The sequence below is a fragment of the Amphibalanus amphitrite genome, unplaced genomic scaffold (genome assembly GCF_019059575.1).
Source record: "Amphibalanus amphitrite isolate SeventyFive unplaced genomic scaffold, NRLGWU_Aamphi_draft 000889F_arrow, whole genome shotgun sequence".
Taxonomy (NCBI): domain Eukaryota; kingdom Metazoa; phylum Arthropoda; class Thecostraca; order Balanomorpha; family Balanidae; genus Amphibalanus; species Amphibalanus amphitrite.
Genome location: NW_024882383.1, coordinates 83,569 through 109,382, shown reverse-complemented (window position 1 = coordinate 109,382; position 25,814 = coordinate 83,569). Strand labels below are relative to the sequence as shown.

Sequence of the window (25,814 nt, the reverse complement as noted above, 5' to 3'; positions counted from 1 at the left end):
TCGGTCGGCACCGGCCAATGGGAGGCGCCCTATTAAAATGCACTCCAATCGGCCGGGCGGCGGCGGCCGGTGGGCGGCGGGCGGCGGCAGGAGCGTGCCCGGACGGCCCGGCTGGAGACTTTGTTTACTTCAAACCGGGGCCTGGATCAATATGAGATGCAGCGCGGAGACCTGTGCCGCGCAGATCGGTCGACCGGCCGGCCCGGCCACCGCCGCCAGCCCGGCAGCTGCCGGCTGCGCCAATACCGCGCCGAACCGAGCCGCCCCAGCTCGCCAGCCGGCCACCTCCGCGGCTCACAGCTCGATGGATCGCGCCGGCTCAGGACGCGCCGACGGCCGCGCTCATATTTCCATCTTGGATCGAAACATTGGTCCCGGATTAAGGGCTCCATCTCGACCCGTTCTCGGAAAGTCGGCCGCGCTGCACTCCGCTCAATTCTATTTTATGATTTCAATTTATTCCGGCGGCGCGCCGCGAAGATGGGCGTTTCATTTCATCTGATTCCATCGGTAAAAATCGGATGGGCTCGTTGGAAATTTAGACAGCCGCCAGTCGGCCAACAGATTGGCACATGGAGAAATGGCCGCCCGGCCAAATGGGCCCTGCAGAAATTGTACATTTCGGCGGCGGCGCTGGCGGGCCGTTCCAATTCAGTGAAACTGAAAACAATGGCCGCGCTGGGGCAGCCCAGACAAGATCAGAGCGCGAGCTCGACTACCAGTCGGACTGAGGCGGCCCCAGCTCCCCCGACCGGGATTGACGCGCAAATCCACTCAGGTGCCAGCAAGGTCCTCAGAGACACAGAATGAAAACGGCCTCCCAAATGAAATACCCTCGAGGAGCCGGTATCGGTTCAACTGTCGCAATAAAAAATAATAATACCGACAACAGCGAAAATAGAGAAAAACAAGAGCTACGTGCAGAACCGAGAACGCGACACAATTTGCGTACGCTAACCGTCCAATAAGCATTCATAAAAGGAACCGAAGTCATATGGCCGGCGTTGCAAGAGCCACATCTTGAGCACAGAGCGGCAAAGCCCGAGCTTACGTAAGAACAGCCCTATAATGGAACAGTCCACCCCAGCGTAGCCCGGTTCAAGAGCCACATCTTTTCAGAACGGTGAAGTCCCAGTACGGCATTAGCCCGGTACATCCCCAACCTATGGACGAGACCAGAGCTCAAAACAAGCTCAAGAGAGCTTCACATCATGGTTTCCTGCTAATAACCGTCCATGCTTGAAGGCTAACCATCGAAGTACTGCGCAGAGGTGTCTGAGCCTTGGATAAGCTCAATGAGCCTGGCAAAGGGAAGCCCCAGGCTAGAGAGGAGCTCAAGACGGTTCCAGTCCCCAGGGTCAATATGCGAGTAGGAGAGGGGCCAGGTCAGGTTAGATTGGAACAAACTAGAGGCTCATGCCTATCTCTGGATGAGCTCAGGACAGTCTCAGGTCAGCCGAGCCAAGGACCATCGAATACTGGATCAAACCGGCGAGCCATGCATCCTTCAGATTATTCCTGGTCGTTCGTCTGCCAGCGGCGGTCGTCTTCGTGCGACATTGATTCACGGACACTGCAGTGATCAATCAGCCTGCGAGAGACGGCCGGGGCCCGGGAAGCGACCGGTCGCCGAGATGGACTGGCAGCGGTCGGTCGGAGAGACGACTACAGTGGTTAGAGCCTAGAGGACCGATCACAGGACGGCTACGTTGGCTACAGGACGGCTACATCGGCTACAGGACGGCTACATCGGTCCGAAGGACGGCTACAGCGGTCAGAGAGACGGTTGGGGAGGAGGACCGGGCGCAGCGTTCAGAGGGACCGTCACAGGGTGGCTACAGTGGTCAGAGGACCGATAAAGAGAGACCAGAGGACACCCACAGTGGTCAGGCAGTCCCCTAAAGCTACGGAAGGTGGCGAGCGCGCCATCCTCCAACCTTCGATCCCCTGGCTCAGTCATCACTTGGCCTCGACCTCGAACAGCGCTGAGACGATCTTCAACCGACGCCGCCCGTTATCAGTACAATCCCTTCTTCATATCACATCCACCTCTTCTCTTCCAAATCCAATCCGGCTGCTCAAAGTCGCATGGCGCCGCGTAACGTAAAGTAACGTGACGTGCCGCCGGGCTGGGCCAGGCGTCATCGGCAGCCGTCACCGGCAGGTGCGGCGGCGGCGCCGCGGGATTCCTGGCGTTACCGTGATTCGCACCGTCGGCCGCGCCGCGTTACGGCACCTTCGTGCGAGCCCCTTCGCCGCCTCAGTTAGCCGCGCCGGCCGTATCGTGCAGTGCAATAAATAATCCCCGTAATAGATGGTGATGCTCGGGCGGGGTATGTATTAAACCGGTATAATTTAAGGTCGCCGCGCACCTCCACAAACGATGTACAGTCACCAGCACTTGCTACTAATCACCTCGTTTTTGTTCAGTAGTTTGAAGACCGATCAATTCTCAGTCGTGCAAGATACATCAAACGATCCGTTTGGTCCTCCGATTTTCGAATATCTAACTTGTTTTTGTATATTCGAAGCATTTTGGGATGGGGAGCCAAAAAACCTCTTTTCTGCCCTAAAGTGTGCCCCAAGAAGTCGTAGAACCTAGCCCCGCCTCTGATCCACAGACCACTAGTGCCATCTCTTGTCAGCCGAACAAGCCGCAGAAGTAAATAATGTCACGTGACCTTTGCACACGCTACAATTACTACGCAGCTGTAGTGGGGGAAGCGGGGCGGAGGCGTGGAGAGGGATGCGATCGGTCGGCTGGGGTCAGGTCGCCGAGGTCAGAGGTCATCCGCCGGAGGGTGTTTGAGCGGTTGGGCCGTGTGGGCTGGGGCCTGCGGAGTGGGGAGCGCCTGGACCTGTTTGGAAGCAAGCCCTACAACGCTGTGACAGTCGAGAATATTGTGAGGAGAGAGAGAGAGAGAGAGAGAGAGAGAGAGAGAGAGAGAGAGAGAGAGAGAGAGAGAGAGAGAGAGAGAGAGAGAGAGAGAGAGAGAGAAAGAGAGAAAGAGAGAGAGAGAGAGAGAGAGAGAGAGAGAGAGAGAGAGAGAGAGAGAGAGAGAGAGAGAGAGAGAGAGAGAGAGAGAGAGAGAGAGAGAGAGAGAGAGAGCTAAGAAAGACTGGAGGGAAGGGATAAGGACGGGAGGAGAGAACAGAGAGACAGAAAAGGAAAACCAGAGAGGGTAAAAGATGCACATGTAAAATGTAAATTTAATTTGCTTTTCATCATTACAGCTTCGGATTGGAAATTAAATGTTAGCATCCTTATGAAAAAACCCACGTTGACAGGATGCAGTAGCGGCGGAACACCTTCAATTAAGGGGGGGGGGGGGCACTGCCGACTTTTGGTCCTATTTTTTCCATGCAACGCTCATAGGGCTAATGTTGAAATGCCAAAATCAAAGGGGGGTACGGTGCCCCGGTGTCCTCCCCGTTCCGCCGCCTATGACGGGATGGGGACGCTTTTATGGTCGTCGTTGGGAGCTCGGCACTAATGGGGTCTGGGGATGATGTTGAAGGTTTCGCAAATGTTTCAAATGAGATGGTATTTTTTGCACAACCATTTTTTTACGTTTGCTATGAAAATGTTAGGTCCAGTTCCTTCAAGATCAGGTCCACGACTCCACAGCTTACAGCAGGAGCTACCTAACATAACAATTAACCCGCGCCGTGTTGGTGGCATGAACTTTCCGTCGAGTGCTGGGGGGGGGGGGGCGTTTCACGCCCCTCCGTCTAACTCGGCTCCTGGGCCACGTAGCGACACGCGGTAAGCGGCAATCGAAAGAGCGTCCAAAATAAGGAGGAAAACTCTCGGTCATTTTAAGGTCAGGGCAAAGGTCAGGTTACCAAGGTTCATCAAAGGTCAAATTTTGTTGATTTCAACGATTTTTAACGCCCGACGGCTAACTCGAGAACCAATAGAGCTACAAAGCCGCAGAAAAGCGCATTCGATAGCTCTTTTAACGCTCTTTCGCCAACATGTCCTCAAATTTGACCTCAGATCAACGGTTTAGCCCCCAGAGGGCACCGCTCTGATTGACCTCAAATTTGACCTCAGATCAACGGTGTTTTCACCGCTCTAGCACGTCTCTGTCGAAAGTCAAAAAACTGTTGAAGACCTTTTATGTCCTAAAAATGACCTCAGGGGCACACACAGGGGTCACAGGTGCAATTTTCCGATTCAGTGTGTCATGTTTACGTATGGACCGATGTTTGAGAGGGTGTAGAACGAAATTCGTCCAAAAGAGGTGCATTTCAATTTTCTTCCATTGACTTATACCTAATGGAGCACTCGCAAAATTGACCTGACCTTAGGTCACAGACATAAAAAATCCGAGGTATCCATTTTATACATACTGCTATCATAAGCAATTACTGAAAGTTTTAAAGTGATCGCTCAGTCGGTTTAGCTACAGCGAGCTTTCGAATTTTTTTTCTGAGGTAAGGTCACTTGACGTTACCTGGTGACGACCTTGAATGACGCTACGCGTTGTGTCGCCGTTTTTGAGATATTCGCGAAAAACCTGAGGGGGGAAGGGCATAAAAATGCCCCCCCAGTACGGCGCGGGTGGTCGACATAGCGACTCGGACCGAACGTTTCCGCCTTTAACCCGCGCGGGGCTGGGGGGGGAGGGTAAATTTTACCCCCCCTCGCGAATATTTGCAATATCTCAAAAACGGCGGCGCGCAGCGCCGCCAAACTTTCAGTACCTTTTCTTACATCAATTTGACACATTCTCTGAAAATTTGAGCGAAATCCGTCGGAAAATTTTTGAGAAATTGACGTTTTAGTGACGTCATGTTCGCCATTTTTGCCTCAAAAACGGCAAAAGTTCAAACGCCGCTAACATCTTCATTTTTAAAGGAATCGAGACGTAACAAAAAAGGATATACGTAATTCTACTTTGTCTATCAAATGGCTATCTCGGTTTTTTGAAAATTTTGGATTTTGGCCCAAATTTTTTCAAAAAACTGACTTTTTTGGGAAAATAACTATAAAATCCAAAATTTTGAGTGTATCGAAAAAACCGGAATATATGTAAGAGAAGTGGTCTATGTGCACCTACATACCAAGTTTTAGAAGAATCGGTTCAAAAATGCGGGAGTTATTCAAAATTGTATGACGTCACGACACACATAATTTTTGAAAAATGACTTTTTGGAAGTTCTAGACCTCGTACGGAAACAAAAATAGCACCATTCGATTCGCCGTGAAAAACTGCATCAGATAGACACCTTTTTAGGCCTTAACAAATAACTTCAAAATTTGACCTCACTTGACCTGACCTTGACCTGACCTCGGCCTGAAATTCATCCAGAGGTGGTCCATATCACTTATTGAGTGTGCCTATTGAATTATATGAGTAAAATGACCCATAAAACATGTGTCGCACATGCCCTTTTCTATATTTTGTTTTTGGTGACCTGACCTGACCTGACCTTGACCTTGACCTCTGAATGATATTTTATGCAACGAATATTGTCTTGGTAGCCTAAGAACACGTTTTGGGCGATCAGTCTCAGTCCATGACTCCATTCTTCAGCAACTACGGTGCAAGGCCGATACTGTAGGAACTTGCAATTTGTACCCTTGACCTGACCTTGACCTTGACCTCAAACTTAAAATTAAGTACATGTTTTTAGTTGTTCGTGATGAGATCTTTCGATTGCCGTTTGAATTTTCCAAATCGGACCATTAGTTCGGGAGATAACAGGGGGGGTAAAATTTACCCCCCCCCAGCCCCGCGCGTTCGGCTGGAGACCCCAGCCCCGCGCGGGTTAATGTTTCAACGGTTGAATAATGTGAGAGGATTGAGGTAGGCTTGTATCGGATTTTCTTCTGCTTGTCGGTAATTAAGGTTGAAGTTAATTTCGCGAGCTGTCCATAATCATTCAAGAGGGAAAATTCAGCTGCACATCGTTCGGGTCAAAGTAATACCAAACATTCTCAAATTTTGTATTAAAGAGCCAGTAGTCTACGAATATATTCAAAAAACAATTAGAAAAAGAATAAGTGGACCGGTTTCGTGTGTCAAAGACTTCTTCAGCGCTTTTTCAAAAAAAGTATAAGAATAAAACTAGCACAGTGACACTTGTTTGAAATAAAATTGGATTCAGTAAGAACTAAGAACTTCATTGTCCGAAAACCGGTGAGAGTTGATAGCTCAATGACACTTAGAGCCGTGCATAAGGAGGCGTGAAAACACTTCTCATCTCGTTCTATTACGAGAGGACCATGTCATGGCGTGAGAAAGGTGTTCTCAAAATAAATGACACTGTATGAGTGAATAAATAATCTGCGCCCGCTTGGGCTATTGGCAGACCCTACCACCTGATCGGGTGGTGCAGCCGTTTCGCCTTCCACCTGAGATCTCGGAAAGTTACCGACCGATTTTGAACATTCAAAGAGCGTTCGATAGCCCCACCAGGGAACTACCTTGTTACCAGGTTTCGTTGACCTAGGTGCAACCCATAACGTCACAAGTCAGGTCAAAGGTCGCATTTTTCACCGATTAATAAGAGCTAGCAGTTTGGTAGCGCTGTTTATTTTACATCTTTTTGATCTTGAATATTTTTCGTTTTCTTCAGAACTGTAAGCGTGACAGCTCTTCCCGCTAAACCTTTTATTGGGTCGAAAATGACAGAACATGGCATCCCTCTGACGTCATTTGTGACTAACCTTTTATAAGAGCTCTGGAAAAATTTGGTCACAAGGTGTAAAAATGATGCCCGGAGGGGTCTTGAAAGTTTGGTGGCGACATTTGCTATACTTTAGGAGATATCGACTGAAAAGGAGAGAGGGGGCCGTTTCGCGCCGCCCTCCCCCCTCTCAACGGGGCTTTCAGTTGCTGCTCTCACAGAACTATTGGTTATAACTTTTACGACGTAGTGGAATTGCAAGTGGCAATATAAGCTTCCTGCCAGCGCCGGACCAGAGTTTAAAGGTAGTGTGCCAGCTTTCTTGGACCATATGGAGTTAATGACCCGGATAAGGAGAACCGGATTTTTAGAACTTATCCATACCTTCAAAACTCATGGAAACGTCTTAAATTCTTCAAATTTTGAGTACCCCAGTGCGAAATTCGCCCCGACGGGTTGTCGGTCGTACCCCAACCACATTTCACACCACTATGAACAATAAATGCACACACTAAAATCGCTATTACCGATACGCTCATCCAATCAAGTTTCGATAAACCCGTTCATCATAATCTCCTGCGGTTTCGAGCACGCCTGTTAGTTGGCTTCTGATGCTCGTGAGGTCGGAATTTCCAAATACGCGTGGTGCGTCGGGCCGCGCGCTCTGACTTCGGCCAAGAAAAATGCGTCAGCTGATCATTGTCATTTCTGCCACTTGCGTGTGGTGTAATGGGGTCATAACTTAAGAGACGGCTGTTTCATATCAATTATTTTACATAAAATCATATTTCAAACCACAAATTAATGTTCGACAGCCAAATTTAAGAAACAATACCAATACAGGCTTACAGTTTAAGGCTCGACATTGTGTTGTCTACGATTAGACAGCTGATAACTCATTCCCGTACGTCGTATGGTCGTAACACTATAATGACCTTTGCTTATTGTCACAAGTGCGCCGCATTCGCAATTGTTGCCCGACGCCTGTTTGCAGGTGAGCCCACTACAGTTGTTATACATATCTAAAAACCGATAAACTTTTAGGCGAAAAAGGCACTATTCCAGGCCCATTTTTGATTTTTTTTTTGCGATATTAGGTAAAAACAGAAGCTTCTTATCCTAGGAAAAATAAAACGGGAAATCTTTCAAAGGTGGCACACTACCTTTAAACATGCAGGCTGAAGTTTAATATTTAACTTTTGAATTTTTAAATCGTTGAGCTTTTTAGAAGTTGTATGAACTGTTCAGCTCCTTTTTTGGTCCATCACAGCGGGCTTGTATGTCACTTGTCAACCAAAATCGAATTAAAAACTTTTTATTTGGTCTGGCTACCTCGCCAACTTCTTATAACTGGATCGTTTAGTAGCTTTTGATTGGGCACTGCCTACGTTGTCTGTCTAGCTTGTCGTGTCATAGACACTGTCTATGACACGAGAAGAGGCTGCTGACGTCGTTTGTCGCGGTTGGATAATACCAATCCACGTCCCAGTGGCTGCTCGATAGCACTTTCCCTGGCCCACCTCTCCCACCAGGCTAGACTTTGCCCGGCACAGCCGTCGCCTCAGCGCCTCGGGCGGTGACCCGTTCAAAGGGGCTCACAATTCGTATGGTGTCGTGGCTCTCAAACCAATACAGAACAGTGAAACGCAAAGGTTCACTTTCCATATAAGGCGAACGGCTGATTCTGGCGCCGGGGCTTCATTCATGCTAAGGCGCCCAATCACAGCGCCGCATTTCAGTTAGTGTCGGGCGCAAAAGCTACTATGCTCCGCCCCTCCATCACGTGACCCTGCCATCACGTGGCCTCAGTCACGTGGTGCTTCCACTTCTTGGCGCATGGCGGCGCTAGTCTCGCAGGGGCGGTGGTAGCTTGCTCCCCCGCCGTCCGGGGGTGATGGGTAGCAACTGCTGGTGACTGTACGCAGACAGAACGGAACTATGCTCAAAGAGAGATGGAAACATCATGAGGCGACACTAATGCACTCAGCGCCGATGACAGGCAAAAACGCCTGCAATGACAGAATGCATTTGCGGTTGGGTTTAAATTAAATTCGAAATAAGGATTAATTTGTAGGTAGAATGTATGACTTCCCATATTTTTATCCCTTTCCGGAGGGCGCGCACAGGTTATTCAACACACGCATCCACGACATTCACATAACATTTATAGCTAGCCGACACCAAACAGCTGCCAATTACGGCTCATTAGCGACACGCACTCGTCTTAACCACAGCGTCATTAGTGACCGCCAATCAAACTCGGCTCTATCGTTACCATGAGACCAAACCACCGCCAGTCAAACCGACCCACTGAACTTCCTGACAGGCGGACAAAGACGGCTGGTCGCCGCCGCCGGCAGTGTGCGCTCTATAACGCACAGCGGCGCCCGCCACCGAGCCGTGACAGCTGTCCGAGCTGCCACAGCTGTCACAGCTGCCGCGGCCAGTCACCGCCAGTCCAACATTGGCATGTCGCGCGACCCGTCCAGCCGATATGCGACACAGTCTGACGGGTCAGCCAGAATGGCTAAAGCCAGCCGCGGCTGCAGAATGGCTAATGCCAGCCGCGGCTGTAGAGCGGCTAATGCCAGCAGCCGAGGAAAGGTAACTGGGCGACGGCCAGTTATCTCACCGGCTCTGACTGGGGTAACCAGTCCACAGTCCCAGACCCACCTGAACAGAAGGTGGATTTCTACTGGTAGTGGTGTAGCTATCCACAGTTTAAGGAACGCCAACTACTTCCGACCGACCTATTTAGGCAAAATTCACGAGTTGCCTGGTTGCCTTTTGAGCGACACATTCACTTCCGGTATTCAGCTTCGAGCCAGCCAGTTGATTTTATGGGCTATCAGTTGATCAGAGCATTTCACTGAAATACATTTCAAAGAACTGTTTTCATACGTTTGTGAATATTTCTTGTCTCGTAGTTAATGTTTCAATTGCAAAGTGACGTCCCTACGGCATAGCTCCTGATCTGGAAGAAAAATCAGTTAATCGGATCTAAATTCGCCATTTTATCAGTTAGTTTCTGTCTCAAGGGAGCAAACTTCGGTCAAAGTAGCAGATGTTCGGTTAATCGGTTCACCATTTAACTTTCCGTCCGTAAATTTTCACCCTGGGGAGGAGAGGGTCGGAGTCGGATCGCGGAACTCTCGAGTATCTCTGACTCCCCCTCATCCTCTCTCCATCTCTCGGCAAGAGGTGAGTCCCAGTATCTCCGACTTCCCCCTCTGTCTCTCTCCGTCACTCTACCCTACCGAGGAGCGCGACTGTTCTCTATCGATCTGACCGGTCACAGGGAGCCGGTCGGGGCTCTCGAGACGCGCAGCGTTCGGGGCAGACACGGATATCGAAGGGCCAGGGAAGGTAGTACGATAACGCAATTAACGAAAACCAGAAATGTGCAGACGGGGTGATAAATTCCCATAATGAAGACATTAAATTCGTCAGAGGTGCAGGCGGAACATCAGCAGCGGAAGTAAAAGGCGTTTTCATGTAGTAGTTCAGGCAATACAAATAGGTTATTGTTAAGCCACCAGCAAATAAATATGCATTCTATACAGCTTTCACGGCTTATTCCAGCTCGAGAGCGCTGAGAGCTTCGCCCAAATCATAAACTGGTAGGCGATAGACGTCATCACACAAACATTAACTGACTTTATGAAGTCGCTTAAATTTAATAACATCACACTATGCCTGATATTGTGAGAAAAACATTTCCGAGTCGGTTAAAATCCCTACATACATGCTATTTATAATGCATTAAGCCTGAGTAAATCTGAGCATAATGCAATCACTGGTATACAGCCACCGTATTTCTAGGTGCCTTGGTTGGCTGAGGTCTTTCCTACGTCGCCATCAAAGGTGGGGCCTGACCCCTCCCCACTTCACTTTGACGCCACTCACGGTTTAACCAAGCGGCTCTCTCAGCATCCGTTTGACGGAAAGGAGATGCCAAACCAAACCAGACCAGACCAGACCACGACCCCGGCAGCCAAACCAAACCAGACAAGACCATGACGCCCGCAGCCAAACCAAACCAGACCAGACCAGACCAGACCAGGCCATGAAGCCGGCAGCCAAACCAGACGAGACCATGACGCCGCAGCCAAACCAAACCCGACCAGACCAGACCATGACGCCGGCAGCCAAACCAAACCAGACAAGACCATGACGCCCGCAACCAAACCAAACCATACCAGGCCAGACCAAGACCGAGCTGGGCAGACCGGCCGGGGCCATGGTGGCGAGCAGTTGCCAAACTAGACCAGAGCAAGCCAGGCCAGACCACGACCCGACCGGTCAGACCGGGGCCACGGCGGCGCCGACGGCAAACCAAACTAGACCAGACCAGACCATGACACCGGGAACCGAACCAAACCTAACCAGACTAGACCAGACCAGCCCAGACCAGACCATGACACCGAGAACCAAACAAAACCAGACCAGACCATGACACCGGGAACCGAGCCAAACCAGACCAGACCATGACACCAGAACCGAGCCAAACCAGACCAGACCATGACACCGGGAACCAAACCAAACCAGACCAGACCAGACCATAACCAAGCCGGTCAGGCCCAGGCCATGGCGGCGGACAGCTGCCAAACCAGACCTACCAAGACCAGACCAGACCATGACCGAGCCGGGGCCACGGCGTCGCCGTCGGCCAATAACCGTCGGCAACGACGCGTCATCCGACGACAGACGACAGCCGTCAATCTCGCCGGCCCGGCGCCAATTTGGCCCGATGAGATAAATCAGGCCGCGCCAAGGCCGCCGACTGCCAGACGGAGACAGTGGTCCGCCATCGCCGCCATCGTGATATCAGAGCGACGGTCCTAACCGAGCGAGCGACCGATGGACCACAAAAGCACCGCGACAGAGAACAGCGTCAGACATATAGACAGGCATAGAAATAGACATGCATTATCATATAATTAAATACAAGGCATACGTATCTATGAGATGAGATCGAAACATACAGACAGACAGACAGACCTACAAACAGACGGTTAGACAGACATACAGTCAAGCATTCCTGTCTACAGGCAGACTCATGTTCCATGCCGCGGCGCTCAACTCAAAATCCCAATGCGAAGTACGAACAGCATCAATTCAAATGAACGGAACACCGTCCAACACTAGGGTGGAGAACCAACTGGATCCAGTCCAAGATGGATGAACTAAGTCGAAGAGAGCGTTCCAGTGTCACAGCCTCGTCCGCCGCTGCTCCTACAATGCTCTGTCATTAGCCTGGGATGGCGACTTAGTGTTGGCGGGAAATCGGATCCATGTGTCAGTATAATGTGACACGCTGTATCTGTTGGATTCCGGTTTCGTATGATTGGCCAATAACTGTGCCGACTGATCTGAAAATATTGACCAAAAAAGCAAAATAACCAAAACCGTGGGCACTTAAAAAAAACACGCCTTTAAATGATGTTGCACTGAAGCAAATCCTCTTTATTTTACTACTTTCATGTTCGCTTCTAGATATAACTAAAGCTAGGATTTCAACCGTATTATCAATTCAATCTCTCTATATGACGAAGCGTTTAATAATGGACTTCATTAGATCTCACCGATAGTCTTTTTTCAAATTTCGTTCACCAAAGGCCCCTTGTTCACCTTACATTACCTAATACTTCAATCAGCTTGACCAGCATTCCATCTGCATACCCTTCCCCTTCCCTTCCTACCATCACATTCCCTGTACCCCACGGCCTCAGCAGGACACTGGCGATGGGGGAAGCGACGCTAAAGGGGGGAGGGAAGCGAAGCGAAGCTCGACGGTACATTTCATCGACGGCGACGCGCCGTATCAGACGGAGCATCGGCCCCGACGGAACCGCAACGGCCGCCACACCCAAATGGCACCGTTAATATTTGAGCGGCGGCGCGGCGCGGCGAAGGAACACATCGCGGTGATGAGCCTCAATACGGCACTGGCGCGGCGCGCGGGTCGGAGCATATAGTGCCCAGCAGAGACGACCAAAGGCGCCCGGCTGAGGAAAACAACTTCTGCTCGCTGCTGATGCCACGCTGCGGCCCGCGGATGGGTTGGAACGCGAATATGTTAAGCACACCGGACCGGAAATGCAATTCAAATGTTCGCATGATGGTTCAAATACAGAGCACGGGATATGCAGCCAGAATTAATCCTTTGTGGGGATGAGAGAGTTCCGTAAAGCAAATAAATAACATTCTCAAAGGAAAATAATATGCCCCCCTAATTAATGGTAACCGCTAAGCATGATAGCGGTTAGCAGTAAAAAGGCACAATAGATTGTTCCTTGTTTCTATTGCAAGCCAGAACGTTCCACAAAACTTGCTGCTACAACTACGTAAAATAGTATTTTGAAAAGGAAAGAAAGACCCACATATACTTTAATTTTCATCGTTTTATTCGTGCTTATCTTCAAAACTACATAAGGCATTTATCTAGTCGTCTCCATTTACACAAAAAAAAACTTCGCCGAGCTTCACTTAGCTATCCAATCTTGCTATCCCTCCCCATCCAGCCAGTGATTCCATATAAATCTTTCCACCACCTTCACCGACAGTGCAGCATGCGGCACGTCAGGTGGAGGTGACCTCTGACCTGCGCGCGTGCTCAACCTCCTCCACCGGCGGCGACCGACAGGCCATATCGCAGCCAGGCCAGGCCACGGTCCGAGCTAGTGATGTCAATTTCAGAAATTTTGGAAACCAATACCAAACCGATACCGACCAAAACCACTGAGAGTATACCAAAACCGAACCGATTTTCAGAAATAGGGGGAAATACCGACTAGATACCGAAATCAGGGAATTATCAAACAAATGCTTCAAACTTTCTCAAGACATATGATAAGCCTTGAAAGGCATCTCATACTTTGAAATAAGGTAACAAAAACAAATCAGGCAATCTCTTTAATTATTTGCATTGCAAAAAAAAAACATTTATAACTTATTTTGTACCTATTAACAAAAATTCAGGTCAGTTATTTTACTGGAATGTGGATTCAAGTCAACTGCATGAGGTGTTAGGAAAATAACTTGAACCCTGAATCTTGTCCATGCCTGAACCATCAAACCTTCTTTCAATTCAAGTCATTCATTTCGAGTCCGGTCAAGACAGGGTTAAGTGTGTTATCATGATCCAAAAGTGGTGACCCTTTTGACAATGATGGGCTACACCTTGGGCTGGCTACACCATTAATGTAAACAAAGGCCATGATACCTACAGTTAAACCCAAGTAGCATGGTGATTGGTGACGATGTCACAATACTGACGCAGCCAATTTTTCTTCATAAACAAATGTGTAACACAACAAAACTGGATAAATAATTACTTACGAGGCACACTGATAGATAGCAGACACCACTGTAATGATATCGCGATGAAATCTAAGTAAAATGTCCATAATTTTACGGAAGCATTGACACACGTCACGTGTCATCTCTTCCATAATGGCGGCCTAACAGGCGGCGGCCATTTGCATTAATGATTAAACTGCATAAAATAAAGTTTTTCTTTTCTTTTTTGCTTAAGTCCACTTTAATGAAAATTCCTTGTATAAATTTTGATATCTTAAAATTAATTCAAGAAAGTTGTAAGCCGCTTTTGCTGAAAAATGAAGTACCAGAAAAACATAGTTGTTCAATTATTTTCAATTAATTATTGAGCTATATCGGTTCCTCAACCTGGCGCAGCTGCGACAATGAAATGTTTTTAGATGTGTTCAGTGTTGAAACTGCTGTGTGCGAGTCAAGCCAAAAGCCAATTATATTTTATGAGTGCTTATGATAAAATTGCAAGTGATCTGTATATGTTGAGAGAGCAGGAAAGAGAACACTAATTGAAGAAAATAAATTATCCACAGGATCATGACAGCATCGCTCACTACAAGGCTTTTTGAAGTTGAGCGAAGTTGAAGATCTGTGGGGTGATACGGGTGATGATGAAGTGACAAATGCTGCCTTAAATATTAGATGATAATGGTGAAGCTAGTGCTGTATTAAACAGGGTTTTGGATAATGTAATTGCATTGCAGTAAAATGGAGAGGAAGACAAGGTCAAGATCAATCACAGACTCCTCAAAACAAATTCAAATTTGTTGCTAATAAATGCTTTGGAAAATTTTGAGAAAGGCAGTTTAAGTATGTTTTCCAGCATACAGTGAGTTAAACATTAATTCATGTTTATGTCTTGCACATTGGCTTTCTTTGTAGGATAATTATCCTCATGGTATTGGAATTTGCTAACACTGATAAGTTGCCATTTAACATTGGTAGACTGATGTATTTGATATTACAGCTGATGTGTTTGCCCATTTGTTAGGACATCATGCATTTGGGAGAAATGTGTCATGATTGCCATTTTTCTTCATCCAGTGTCATTTAGCAAAATCAAATTTGAGTTCAGAAGGTTTATCAAAAATGCTTTCAAATATTTTAAGACAGTAGTTGATTTTCATGATACCGACAAAATACCAAATGCTTTTGGTATATAATACCGAATACCGAATCGGTATTGGTTCGGTATCGGTATACCGAAATTTTGGTAACCGATTGACACCACTAGTCCGAGCCACCTCCTAGCGGCGCCTCCTACCACGGAGCGGCCCACAGCGCCCCGGGCGCCGGCGATCGGCCCCGTCACGGATTAGCGCCAATTACCGTCGACAATTGTAGAAACGCCGCTGATGAATGGCGAGAAGCCGGCCCTCGGCGGGGGTTCGGCCGGCAGGCCGCCGCCGCCCGCCCGCTCGCTCGCGATATTTCAATTAATGCCGGCGAATCGCCTTCATTAATCCCAGTCTCAATTAGTTTTCGAATCGGCGAAAAAGGAAGCAACGACGGGCTAAATTGGCAAAGTTGGCTCTATAGACAATCTGCTATAGGGCACGTCTAAGTTGGCCGGATCTCATAAGACGGAGTTTATCTTTAGGAAGCACGCACGTCAGCCGGCCAGCCGATGATTGGACCAGAAACAACACATAAATGTTCCAGACGTCATCTAACTGGCAGTGTGACACCGGCCGAACCTGCGTTTATCACATGAAGAAAGCAATCTTCTAGGGGGGAACCATGCGGCATAACTTGCTAACTAATTGCGGTGGAATGCCGGACACAAGACATCACCGGCTGCTCTAACTGCAGAAGGCTAAGTTGTTTCGAACGGACCACAAGCCAATGCTGTGAGAACCGGCATCTAGGGGAGGGGTGACGAGCCAAAGCCGAGAGGGAGGTTAGGAAGTTAGCGAGAATGACGGCTAAGGTCAAGGTAAATGCCAAGTAGAGCAGGTAACGTTAGGGCTAAGAATTTCCTGCATGTTCGCTAAACATCTCACGCAATATCCACCAAAATGATTTTCTCTGAGGATTTCACGCATAGAACAAAACATCTTTGGGTTGTTCAGTTTGTGCGACATACCACAACAAACGGCGATCACATTTGTCGAAATTCACTGGCCATTGGAGATGATCTAACCAGACGGCGTTTATATTTGTATAGAAGGTATAACTAGGAAATCATTCTATTTTTTTCGGACAGTAAAAAAAAAAAAAAACTTGCCGTCTCCAGACTAACAATGTTCAGCGTCTGAGCGCACTTGGCCCGGCTTCCTTAGGGGCTATTCAGAGAGGAAAAAGTGCCTGAATCGGGAATCGCTCGTCCAGTGAACTGTCAAACCGACTCACATCATCAGCAGACCGACCTTCACAGACATCGTCCCGTCCCGTTTGCGTCTTTGTCGTTAGTGAGGACACCATGACAGCACAGCCCTGACCTCATTAGCAGTGACACCGTGACAGCATATCCACGCTTTCAGAAATGACAGCACAGTCCGGCTAACAGTCGTGGCAGCACTTGCTACCATTCGTAGTGAACCAATGCCCGCACAGCCCCGCTACCCGTCAGTGACACCAGCACAGCCCCGCTCCAGTGACAGCAGCTCAGCCCGTTACCATTCCTGGTGACGCCATACCAGCGCAGCCCGCTCCCGCGAGGCCCTCGGTGCAGAATGACGCTTCATCGTTAGCCACCGGTTACCCGGCCAAGACATATTAGTTCAACGAAGCCATTATCCGACGGGCCATGGGCCGTGACATTTAACAACCGGAAACGGCACGGCCATCGCGACCGGCACCGTTAGCTAATTTAAATAGACTGGCAGTGACCCGCGAGCTACTCTCTCTCCGGTGCCCATGACCCCGTTGGCTGCAGCTCTGGACATTCGCAGCTCGGTCGGCCGTTGCGTCATCGTCCGCCCAAACTGCCTGACGAGCTATCGCGGCACCCGTCCGAGCCGCCCAGGACACACAGCGCACAGCGCGCCGGTTAGGCCGGGTCACGAGGTCACCGCTGAAGAGCCAATTACTCGGCCGGCCGCTACACCTGTTGCCGAACAATTGGACAAATCGCTTCCGACGGGGTAGCGTCCGGCCGGACTGAGACGGCCGGTACGGTCCGGGCGGGAGGGGAGGAGCGGGGCGGGACGGGCGGACAGGTTCACCTGTCGGCAGGGGCGGGGGCGGGGGCGGGAGTGGCTTTGTTAACCTCAGAGGGGCAGCGGGGATGGACGGTACCGGGAGGTAGGAGGGCGGATACCGGAGCAGTTGAAGCGCTGTCCACTGCATGGTCACTTGAGACGGGGTCAAAGGTCAGTCGAAACGACCGACCGGGCGCCTCGGAGCGTGATTCTCCGTACACATGATATAATAAGCACTGACTCATCTTGCTTGCATTCCCTGGCACTGAGTGACAGCAATTTGTGATTCTCCAGGTAAGGATTTGTTGTTGTTCGGACTTAAAGCCAATCGACCTGTGGCTGGTCCCGAGGTAAGGCAGAATTTCCCTGGCAAGCTTGAACACCTCATTAGAGAACCGTCCCAAAGAGTGCCAACTGCTCCGAGTACCCCTTCCTCCCATCAGAGTTACGCCGTAACTCCTACCATCCCAGGTGTCACCCCGTGACGCCCACCATCCCGCGTGTCACCCCGTGACGCCCACCATCCCGCGTGCCACCCCGTGACGCCGCGGCTCGTGACCACTCTCCCTCGCCTCGGATGTCCCCACAGAGGACAGAGCGTGACCATAAACCGGGCGCAGGCCGTGACTGACACCCACCGCCCCGGGCGCTAACGAGACCGATCGCACGGATGACCCTCACACGGGGACCGTCACCACCCCACCCTAGCTCGGCAATTAAACATAAGCCGGCAGTGTTTGCAGCTCCACCGAGCCGGATATGGATTATGGGGTGAAATGCAGCACATTTGCAGGTGCCACTGATACCATCTGGTCTGTCAATCCGACACAAGGCCTGCCAGAAATGGTAAACAATAAAAATGGCCCGTTCGGGCGTTATGAATAACGAACCACGATGAATAACTAATGAACAGCCCCATTATCCAACGGCTGGAAACGTATTTACTGAATTCACATTGTCGAATGTATTTCACGCCCAAGCAATACAATGACATAACAAAAACGGGCGAACTCTGCTGCCACTCGTTTACAGGTGACCGGCCACACTCAAAACTTTTTTACTACCTCCTGGAGGGTTCATTTTCATCAAACCAGCAAAATAAGAGTATATTGAAAGGGTAACTCTTTGCTACCATTATGTGCATAGTAACGGTACGTGGTTAATATGAACTTATTCGCCAGCGAAGAGTATTATTACCATGCAAATATCAATATTACTCTCGCGATCCAGATCATCACGAAAACTCTTTCCTTCTGGGTATCGTGACTCGTGTACAGATAGTCGTTTCATGCGTGGATCTTGTTTACCCTCGTGAAGATGATATTTGAAATGGAATCACTCAGCCAATCAGAAACGAGATCGGCCGTTTGCGGTTTGAAGGCCGCGCGCATCTGTCAGTTTTCGGCCGTTGGTCTCCGAGAGCGGATGTGAGCAGTGTCGGTGCCGCGCGGCGTGGCCGCTGGTGATTGTGCTTGCGTGTTGTTCATCGCCTATAGAGCCTCTGTGGACATTTTATTGTAAGTACCGATGTGCTAGAGCATTGCATGCCGTTGAGTGGTGCTAATTTGACCTGGTTAACAGGACCCCGTGCACGGCCACGTGGCCTAGGTTGTGAGTACGTACATTAATTTTGTTGTGATGCTACAAGTTTATGCATTTTGTTGGTGACTTTGAAAAAGCCGTGCACTGTAGTGATCCAGTCTCATTATCTCACGCAGACGGGCGACCACCCAGGAACGCCGTCGCTCTCTTCAAATATTGTGCGCTGTGCCTTATCCAATATGAGGGCGCTGAATGTCTTGTATTCACATTCAAAGTGCATTCAAGTTGTATCGTGGTGTTTATTTACCGCGCTTGTGCATTGCTGATTGCTGAACGCTTCGTATAAATTCGTATGCATAAGTGAAGAGTCTCACAATGTGCATGGCTGGTGTGCCCCTCGTATTGTTTGTACGGAAGCCAAATATACATTGTTGCTCTTGAAGCATGTTTTTTTAGTTGGTGAGCTCCGGTTAACAGAAGCTTCGTGAAGCTTCTGAAGCAAGCGTCTGTGAGTCTGTTACCATCCTCTGGGGGGTTTACACTAAAGGAAAGAGTAAACATTACCATGTGACAAAGGGTAGGTCAGAAGAATACGCTCTCTGTAGGAGGGTAAAGCACAGAGTAGATGATGCGTTACTCCCTAGAAAAGGGTTCCGTTTAAGATTTACCCTTTCAAAGAGTGTAACCCGAAAAATGTTACACTCTAGACAAGAGTAAATCAAAAGAGTTTACCATTCAGAAGATGGTAAAAAACGTCTGTGTGTCATGTTACCCCTCCCTGGCGAGTTTACTCTTCATGAAATAGTAAAATGTACCATCTGGAAGGTGGTAAAAAACGTCTGTGTGTCAAGCTACCATGCTATGGCGGGTTTACCATTCAGGAAATGGTAAAAAAGTTTTCAGTGCAGTTTCCAGCACTACCCTTGCAACATTGCAATATCCCTGCACCTCCCCAGCACCTGAGCACCAACGCGTTATGTTGCACGGGTGACCGGCAGCCGGCGATCGACCGTCATCGGACTCCTGCGGCGTCATCAGCATCGCTCAGCGCGCCGCCGCCGTCAGTCGCCGCCGCGGGGCGTCATCGACCGATCGACCGGCGATCGGCGTCATCACGGAACGTCATCCAGTCGTCATCGCGGACCGTCATCCGTCGCCATCTGTTCATCATGCTTCACTTCCGTTATCAGCCTTCATCACCTGTCATTTAGCAGTCATCCTTAGCTACCACTACCAGCCGTCATCAACCGTCATCCTTAAGCTACCGTCATTAACCGTCATCCGGCCGTGATCCGTTACCGCCGGCGCCACTATGGTGCCGTCATCAGCGTCTCATTACACCGCCTGTCGCGGAGTGTCACCAACATGGCGGCGCACCATCATCAACACACCAATATGGCGTCTGAATAGCTCACCAAGTCGGCCAAAAACACCACACACCGTTCGGTGACACTAACTCCGTCGGCATGCACCACCGCAGGCGGCGCTATCAACAATTAAATCTTTCCAAACGCTGCGTCTAAGACGCGACTTTTCAGCCAACTGGATGATGGCGCGATAGGGAATATTTTGAAATAATTGCCGCCGCCTTTTGTTGTGTCGCGTTCCGATTGCGATGGGCCAAGGGCTCATTTCCGCTGTGGTCACAGAGTGAGATGGCGTGATAGCGGGCCTTCATTGTGGCTCCACTGGACGGAGGCGGCCCGCAGAGGTGGGCCAATTAGTGGGGTAAAACATGTCGGTGGAGGCGCCCGGCCAGCCGCGCCCGGTGTGTGTGTATTTAGTGCGGCTCATCCCCGACACTGTCCTGGGGTGGACGCCCAACAGGTGTGTGACTGACACACGGCAGGTCGGCTGCCGACCGTGGTGAGGAACGACATCTATTGTGTCAGAGGTAAGCGCCGACTCGTCATGGATACTGGACAGGCGGTGAGATGGGGAAATTTAACCGCAAGAACTGACTCCTTTTGCGAGCCAGTGCATGACATAATTCGATCATGCCAGCAGATAAGATGTGCTCTAACACCACAATATCCAGCGGAAAACAATCTAAAATGGCTTTGAAAATGAATATTAAGAAGACCCCACACTTAGGTTGCATTAACCAATCAATTTGTCCCAAACTAACAGTCTACACTCTACACTATCGCTGCCTCCCGCACCCCCTTTCCCACGACATCATGCACCCCTCCCTCTCTGCCTCGCCCCTCTCTCTGCCCCATCAGTGCCCGATTACCCGACATCATTGAGCCGGCGGCGGCGTCTGCGGCGACAGGTGCGCAGTGACGCGCCACCACCGTCTCCGTCTCCGCCGAACTCCGTGTCGAACGGCGGAGACGCTCCCCGACGCCCGATGACAAAGCGCCGGATACAGTGATGGGCAGTAAACCGTCCACCAGTCGACGGTCGCACGCCACCGGCGTACGACTCACTAATGCTGGGATGGGGAGAGGATGGACACTGTTGGCCCAACAGGGTCGGCCGGGAAGAGTGACCAGTGCAGGGAGAGGGGAGGGAGGGAGGGGAGCGGGAGATGGTTGTGGTGGGTCAGCAGCCTTGGGCAAGAAGCACGCGAGGGCTTCTTGCTCAAGGGCTCATGCATGAGACCGTTGAGTCATACTCTGCTCAACGTGACCTTGGATGGTAACCTGCTCATAAAAGTTAGTGTCTCCAAAGAAAATATCAAAAATGAAATGTGAAGAGACAAATACCAAAAAATAATCAATCACCTTCATGCCTATGATTCTTCTAGCTAAACAACACACGAATTATTCCCAATGTTCATCAGGCTCAGGTACGCGATTCATCCCTTTGTTTGCCACCACCGAGAGTGTGGCCAGTGCTCGGCTTCACGCATATCGCTCATTTGGGTCACCGTAACGAGCCGTACGCACCGGTCCACTGTGCTGTGTGATAGCACACACACTGTGCTGCACTGCTGCACCGTACTGCGAGCGACACTGCGGCATTACGTCAGATTACGCTACGCCGTATTGTGCGGCGCCAGTTTCGCTGCATTGCGCTGCGATCTACTGTTCCATTCAGGTGAGAGCGCCGTGAGTGTGTGTGTGAGCGGGTGACCCCCGTGGGGTGAGCGGAGCTCTGCCGCCTGCACGCCGGCCACCTCAGACTCTGTGCACGCGCCGCACCTCGACAGAGGAGAGCGACCCCCGGCCGGCCGGCCGGCCCACCTGGTCAGCGGTACCATTATGCGCCCGTGCACGGCGCCGCGCCGCCAGCCGCGCACAATTAGTGCTAATTCAATAGCTGTAAGGAGGCCGCTCTGCCGGTCTGCTGGTCTGCTGCCGCGCCGCAGGAGTCGATGGTAGCGCCCCGTGCGGCCGCGGAGGCACGGGGAAGGTCGGTATATGCAGGAGTGAGGAAGAACAGGACCCATGGAGAGCGAAGAGGGCAGAGGGAAGAGCGCGGATGGAACGGAGAACGGAAGAGGGGCCAAGGTGTTACGATGATTGAGCAGGGGAGCGTGAAGATCAGCTGAAACGTCACAGGAGGCTTAAAAAAAACTACCAAGGTCAAAGCGGGCTACCAGATCACAGTTGACTCCAATTACGTTAGACGACAGATGGTGAATGACTTAGCAACAAATAAACACCCACATACAAATATGCATTTCCATATGCTAAGCTTTGTGTCTCTCACCTTTGTTACCTACTTGCAATTGCAAGGAACAGAACGCTACCTGGCTGAACTATATAACGACTCTCAGAAAAAGATGCTATATAGGAATGTGCCTACAGAAACTTGAACACAATTAAAAACGTAATGGTTCGGTCTCCATCAGACAAAGGCCCATAGCGCAATGGTTTACCGGGACATTACCTCACGAGTGTGAGTGGGACGTGCTCGATCATGCGCCTCACTAATGGCCATTGGAGCGCGCACGGTCGCGCCGGCGTCAGGCCGACGGCGCCGAACCAGATGGCAGCCTCTTATCTTTCCGTAGGCGGCCGAATGAAATGGCACTGTAACGGAACCCGGTCCCAGCCATTTATTACCGTCGCCACTGGGCAGATGATAAAACAGAATAGAAATCGCCCACAACGAGAGCTCCAGGCGGCCTGAGCCCTGCGCGGCTCAACGAGCCGGATCGATACAGGTCGGCGCGACGGCCAGGAAATGCCCCGACAGTATGACGAAGGTGACCTTCTTGATGGCACAATATAGCATGCCGGCAGCCGCAATGACCAGGCCATTGCAAGTCATGAAGCAGGCGCCCTTTGACGCCAATTGAATAACCGAACTGAACTGGCAACTTAGCACCCGGCCAGCGCATTCAATTTTGTGCACGGCGGTTCACACTGGTGGCGCCAACCACAGCTCACTGAGCGGAGCGCTTATTGCCGGTATGAACACGATCTCATTAACACTCTCCCTCGCGCCCGACAGTCGCCCAGTTAGTGCTCAAAGCGCGGCCGACAGAGGCGTCGGCATTCAGAGGCGGTAAGATCGCGCAGCGCTCGTCCTGGACCGTCCTCGCAGTCCTCCACAGGGTCTCTGTGGCGCCCGGCTCACTCGATCGGCCTCTGCACTCTGCAGTGCCCAGTAGCCGGGGTCCAGTTCGGGCGACGAGAGGCGGCGGCCGGCCGCACCTGACGGACCCCACCGGGCGCCGCTAATACTCTAATTGATGCAAATCGGCCGCGCTGTTCGGCAATAATTACCTATCAGCGCAGCACGGCAGCTAATGGCTCGCTGCGCAGACGGGCCGCCGTCTGCACGCCTCTGCAGCGGCAGCGCGCGGCGCCGCCAGACGTCATCGGGGCGCCGGCAGACGTCATCAGAGCGCCGGCGCAGACGCCATCAGCGAGCGCGCCGTGTCGGCAGTGGGCGTCATCGAACGTCAGCAACTATTATCGGAACTTTTATGTTTTCATCAATAGGCACTGTAAGACGGAGGTGATGAACTGTCCACTACAGCTACCACAAACCAACCAGAGCTCGAAGTCACATGCACCACATACCACAATCCACCAAGGTAGAAATTTCAATGCAAGAAGCCTCAGCTCCCCTGCCATAATCACCATCTACCGCCAAGCTCCCACGCCCTACCCGGCAGTGACCTCAGGCAGTCCCAGTCCAGGTGGCTCATGAGACCTCCATCCCTCCCCCCCCCCCGCACTCGAACCGCCCACCCGCGCCACTGAGAAGCCATAAACCACGCGGTGCATAATGTGCGCTCTTTTACCGGGCGGTGCACGGTGGGGCACAATACCGCTCCGCCGCCGCCGGTCACGGAAGTACTCGGCGTCGACCGGCCAGTTACTTATGTACCCGGCGAGCCGCATGAATAAGCAAACAAACTGTAATTAGCGGTGTTAAATTCGCTCAAACGCCGGCAGGGCGGTGGCCGCCGGCGACGCTGGGCGGTGGGCGGGGGCGGGGTGGGGCGGGTGCAATGGGTGGAGTCGCCTGTACTGACTTCCCTGGCCAGGTGGCCAGTTAGGGAGGCCCATGAGCACCCAGTCGCAGGCTGTGCCATCCTGTATTTGTAATAGAAGCACGCAGAGACCCTCGGCGAAGGAAAGCGGTATTTGCAGCCAGCAAAAGGGTCTGAAGAAACAAAAAGGACGAAATTGTAGCTTGTCCCTCTACCTAGCTAAATATAAGGGAGCTCCGTAACCCTTAGTCACATTCACGTCCACGTCCACATCCTCTTCCGTCATCCCAGAGTTCCAGCCACACAGTCCGCCCCCGCGGTGGCACACCGGTGTCAGTTTTCCGCCAGGGCTGCGGTTTTCTGCCTGAGGTAGCTCCAACCAGCCGCCTCCAAAGGCACGTGCGGCGGTGGCAACGAGTGCACAATAGACAACAGTGGCGGTCACCAGCTGACACAATGTGCACGATGACATGCGGTGTTGACGGCAGCAGCATCTGGGGTGGTATGATAACGGCAACAGAGTCGCTGACGACAGTGAACTGAGGGATATTATGATGGAAGCGAGATGACGGGTTGGCAGAGGAAGGGGTAAAGGTGAAGGTGGCGTTGAAGTTTAGCTAAAATCAAAGTGAGGCAGCGTGGTTAAACGTGCCGATAACGGCTGAGTGGTGGGGATAATGATGAGGATGAGGATGAGGAATGATGAAGGGATAATGATCAAAATCGTGACAACGAACGCCTAACTATATTGAGCTCCTTCTTGTGATTGTGTGAACATCCTTTCGGCCAGCAGGTCATCGTCCACCATTCTAACATCTAAGCAGTAGCCGGGAAAACACCTCCATTGCCCAGTTTTCAGTCTGCCAGTCGCGACAGCCGTCGGCAGAACGCCCTCGAGTCACGGCGGCCCCAGCAGGGGTCACGGCAGCAGGTCGTCAACAAACTACCAACATGAAGGTAACAAATTACCAGCACCCTGTTCCATTTACAATATTTTTATGTGGTTTGCAGCCTGCAGCGGACACCACCGCCTCGGTGATTGGTAGGGTAAACTGTGGTTTAATTGCGCAGGGAGGTCGATAATTACCTTGTTTGACGTTTTGGCACACGAAAGGGCACGGTTCATTACAATACTGCATGCCTGCATTTGCGCCGCTGGTAGTTCGCTAGTGCTCGGCTGTGTTATTGAACCAATCTGTAAAGAGCGGTGTCCAATGGCACCCTGAAATGCACTGTTCAGGATGTAGACGGAAGAGCATTACTTATTAACAGCACTCATAACTACCGCCTGGCCCAAAGTGCATCGAGCCTGGCCTCAGTGCTGTTATTACCAGTTACCATCCAACCGAAAGAAGTGCAATCCACGGTAAGTGGGATTCAAAACCCAAACGTTGGAGCCGGGGAAGTGGCGGCGCATCCCTCGGGCAGGTACGGCTCGCGCGAGATTAAGCGGTAGGTTTTGCACTTTTACCTTTCCGTTTATATCTCAGAAACTAATCGATCTACGATGAAGCCATTTTACACGATCATGGCCGGCTTGTTACCCAACAAGTCGATCGCATCTTCAACACTTAAAAGCTGAAGACGACGAAGATATAGCCTGAAATACACTAAATTTTCTAGGTGCAAAACCTACCGCTAAAACCCGCGAGACGTGTACATAACGTCTGTTAAATACCGTATCCGTTCCGAAGCGAAGTGGAAGACCACAGATCCTGCTCCTTCACTTAATTAAGAAGAATGTGTGGTCGATGACG

The 25,814-nt window shown here is 50.7% G+C and overlaps 1 protein-coding gene across 1 annotated transcript in view; it reads right to left on the bottom strand.

Moving 5' to 3' along the window:
* LOC122367693 (homeobox protein cut-like) overlaps nt 1-25,814 on the bottom strand; it is a 163,929-nt gene that overhangs the window by 89,862 nt on the left and 48,253 nt on the right. The gene's annotated exons all lie outside the window — the stretch shown is intronic.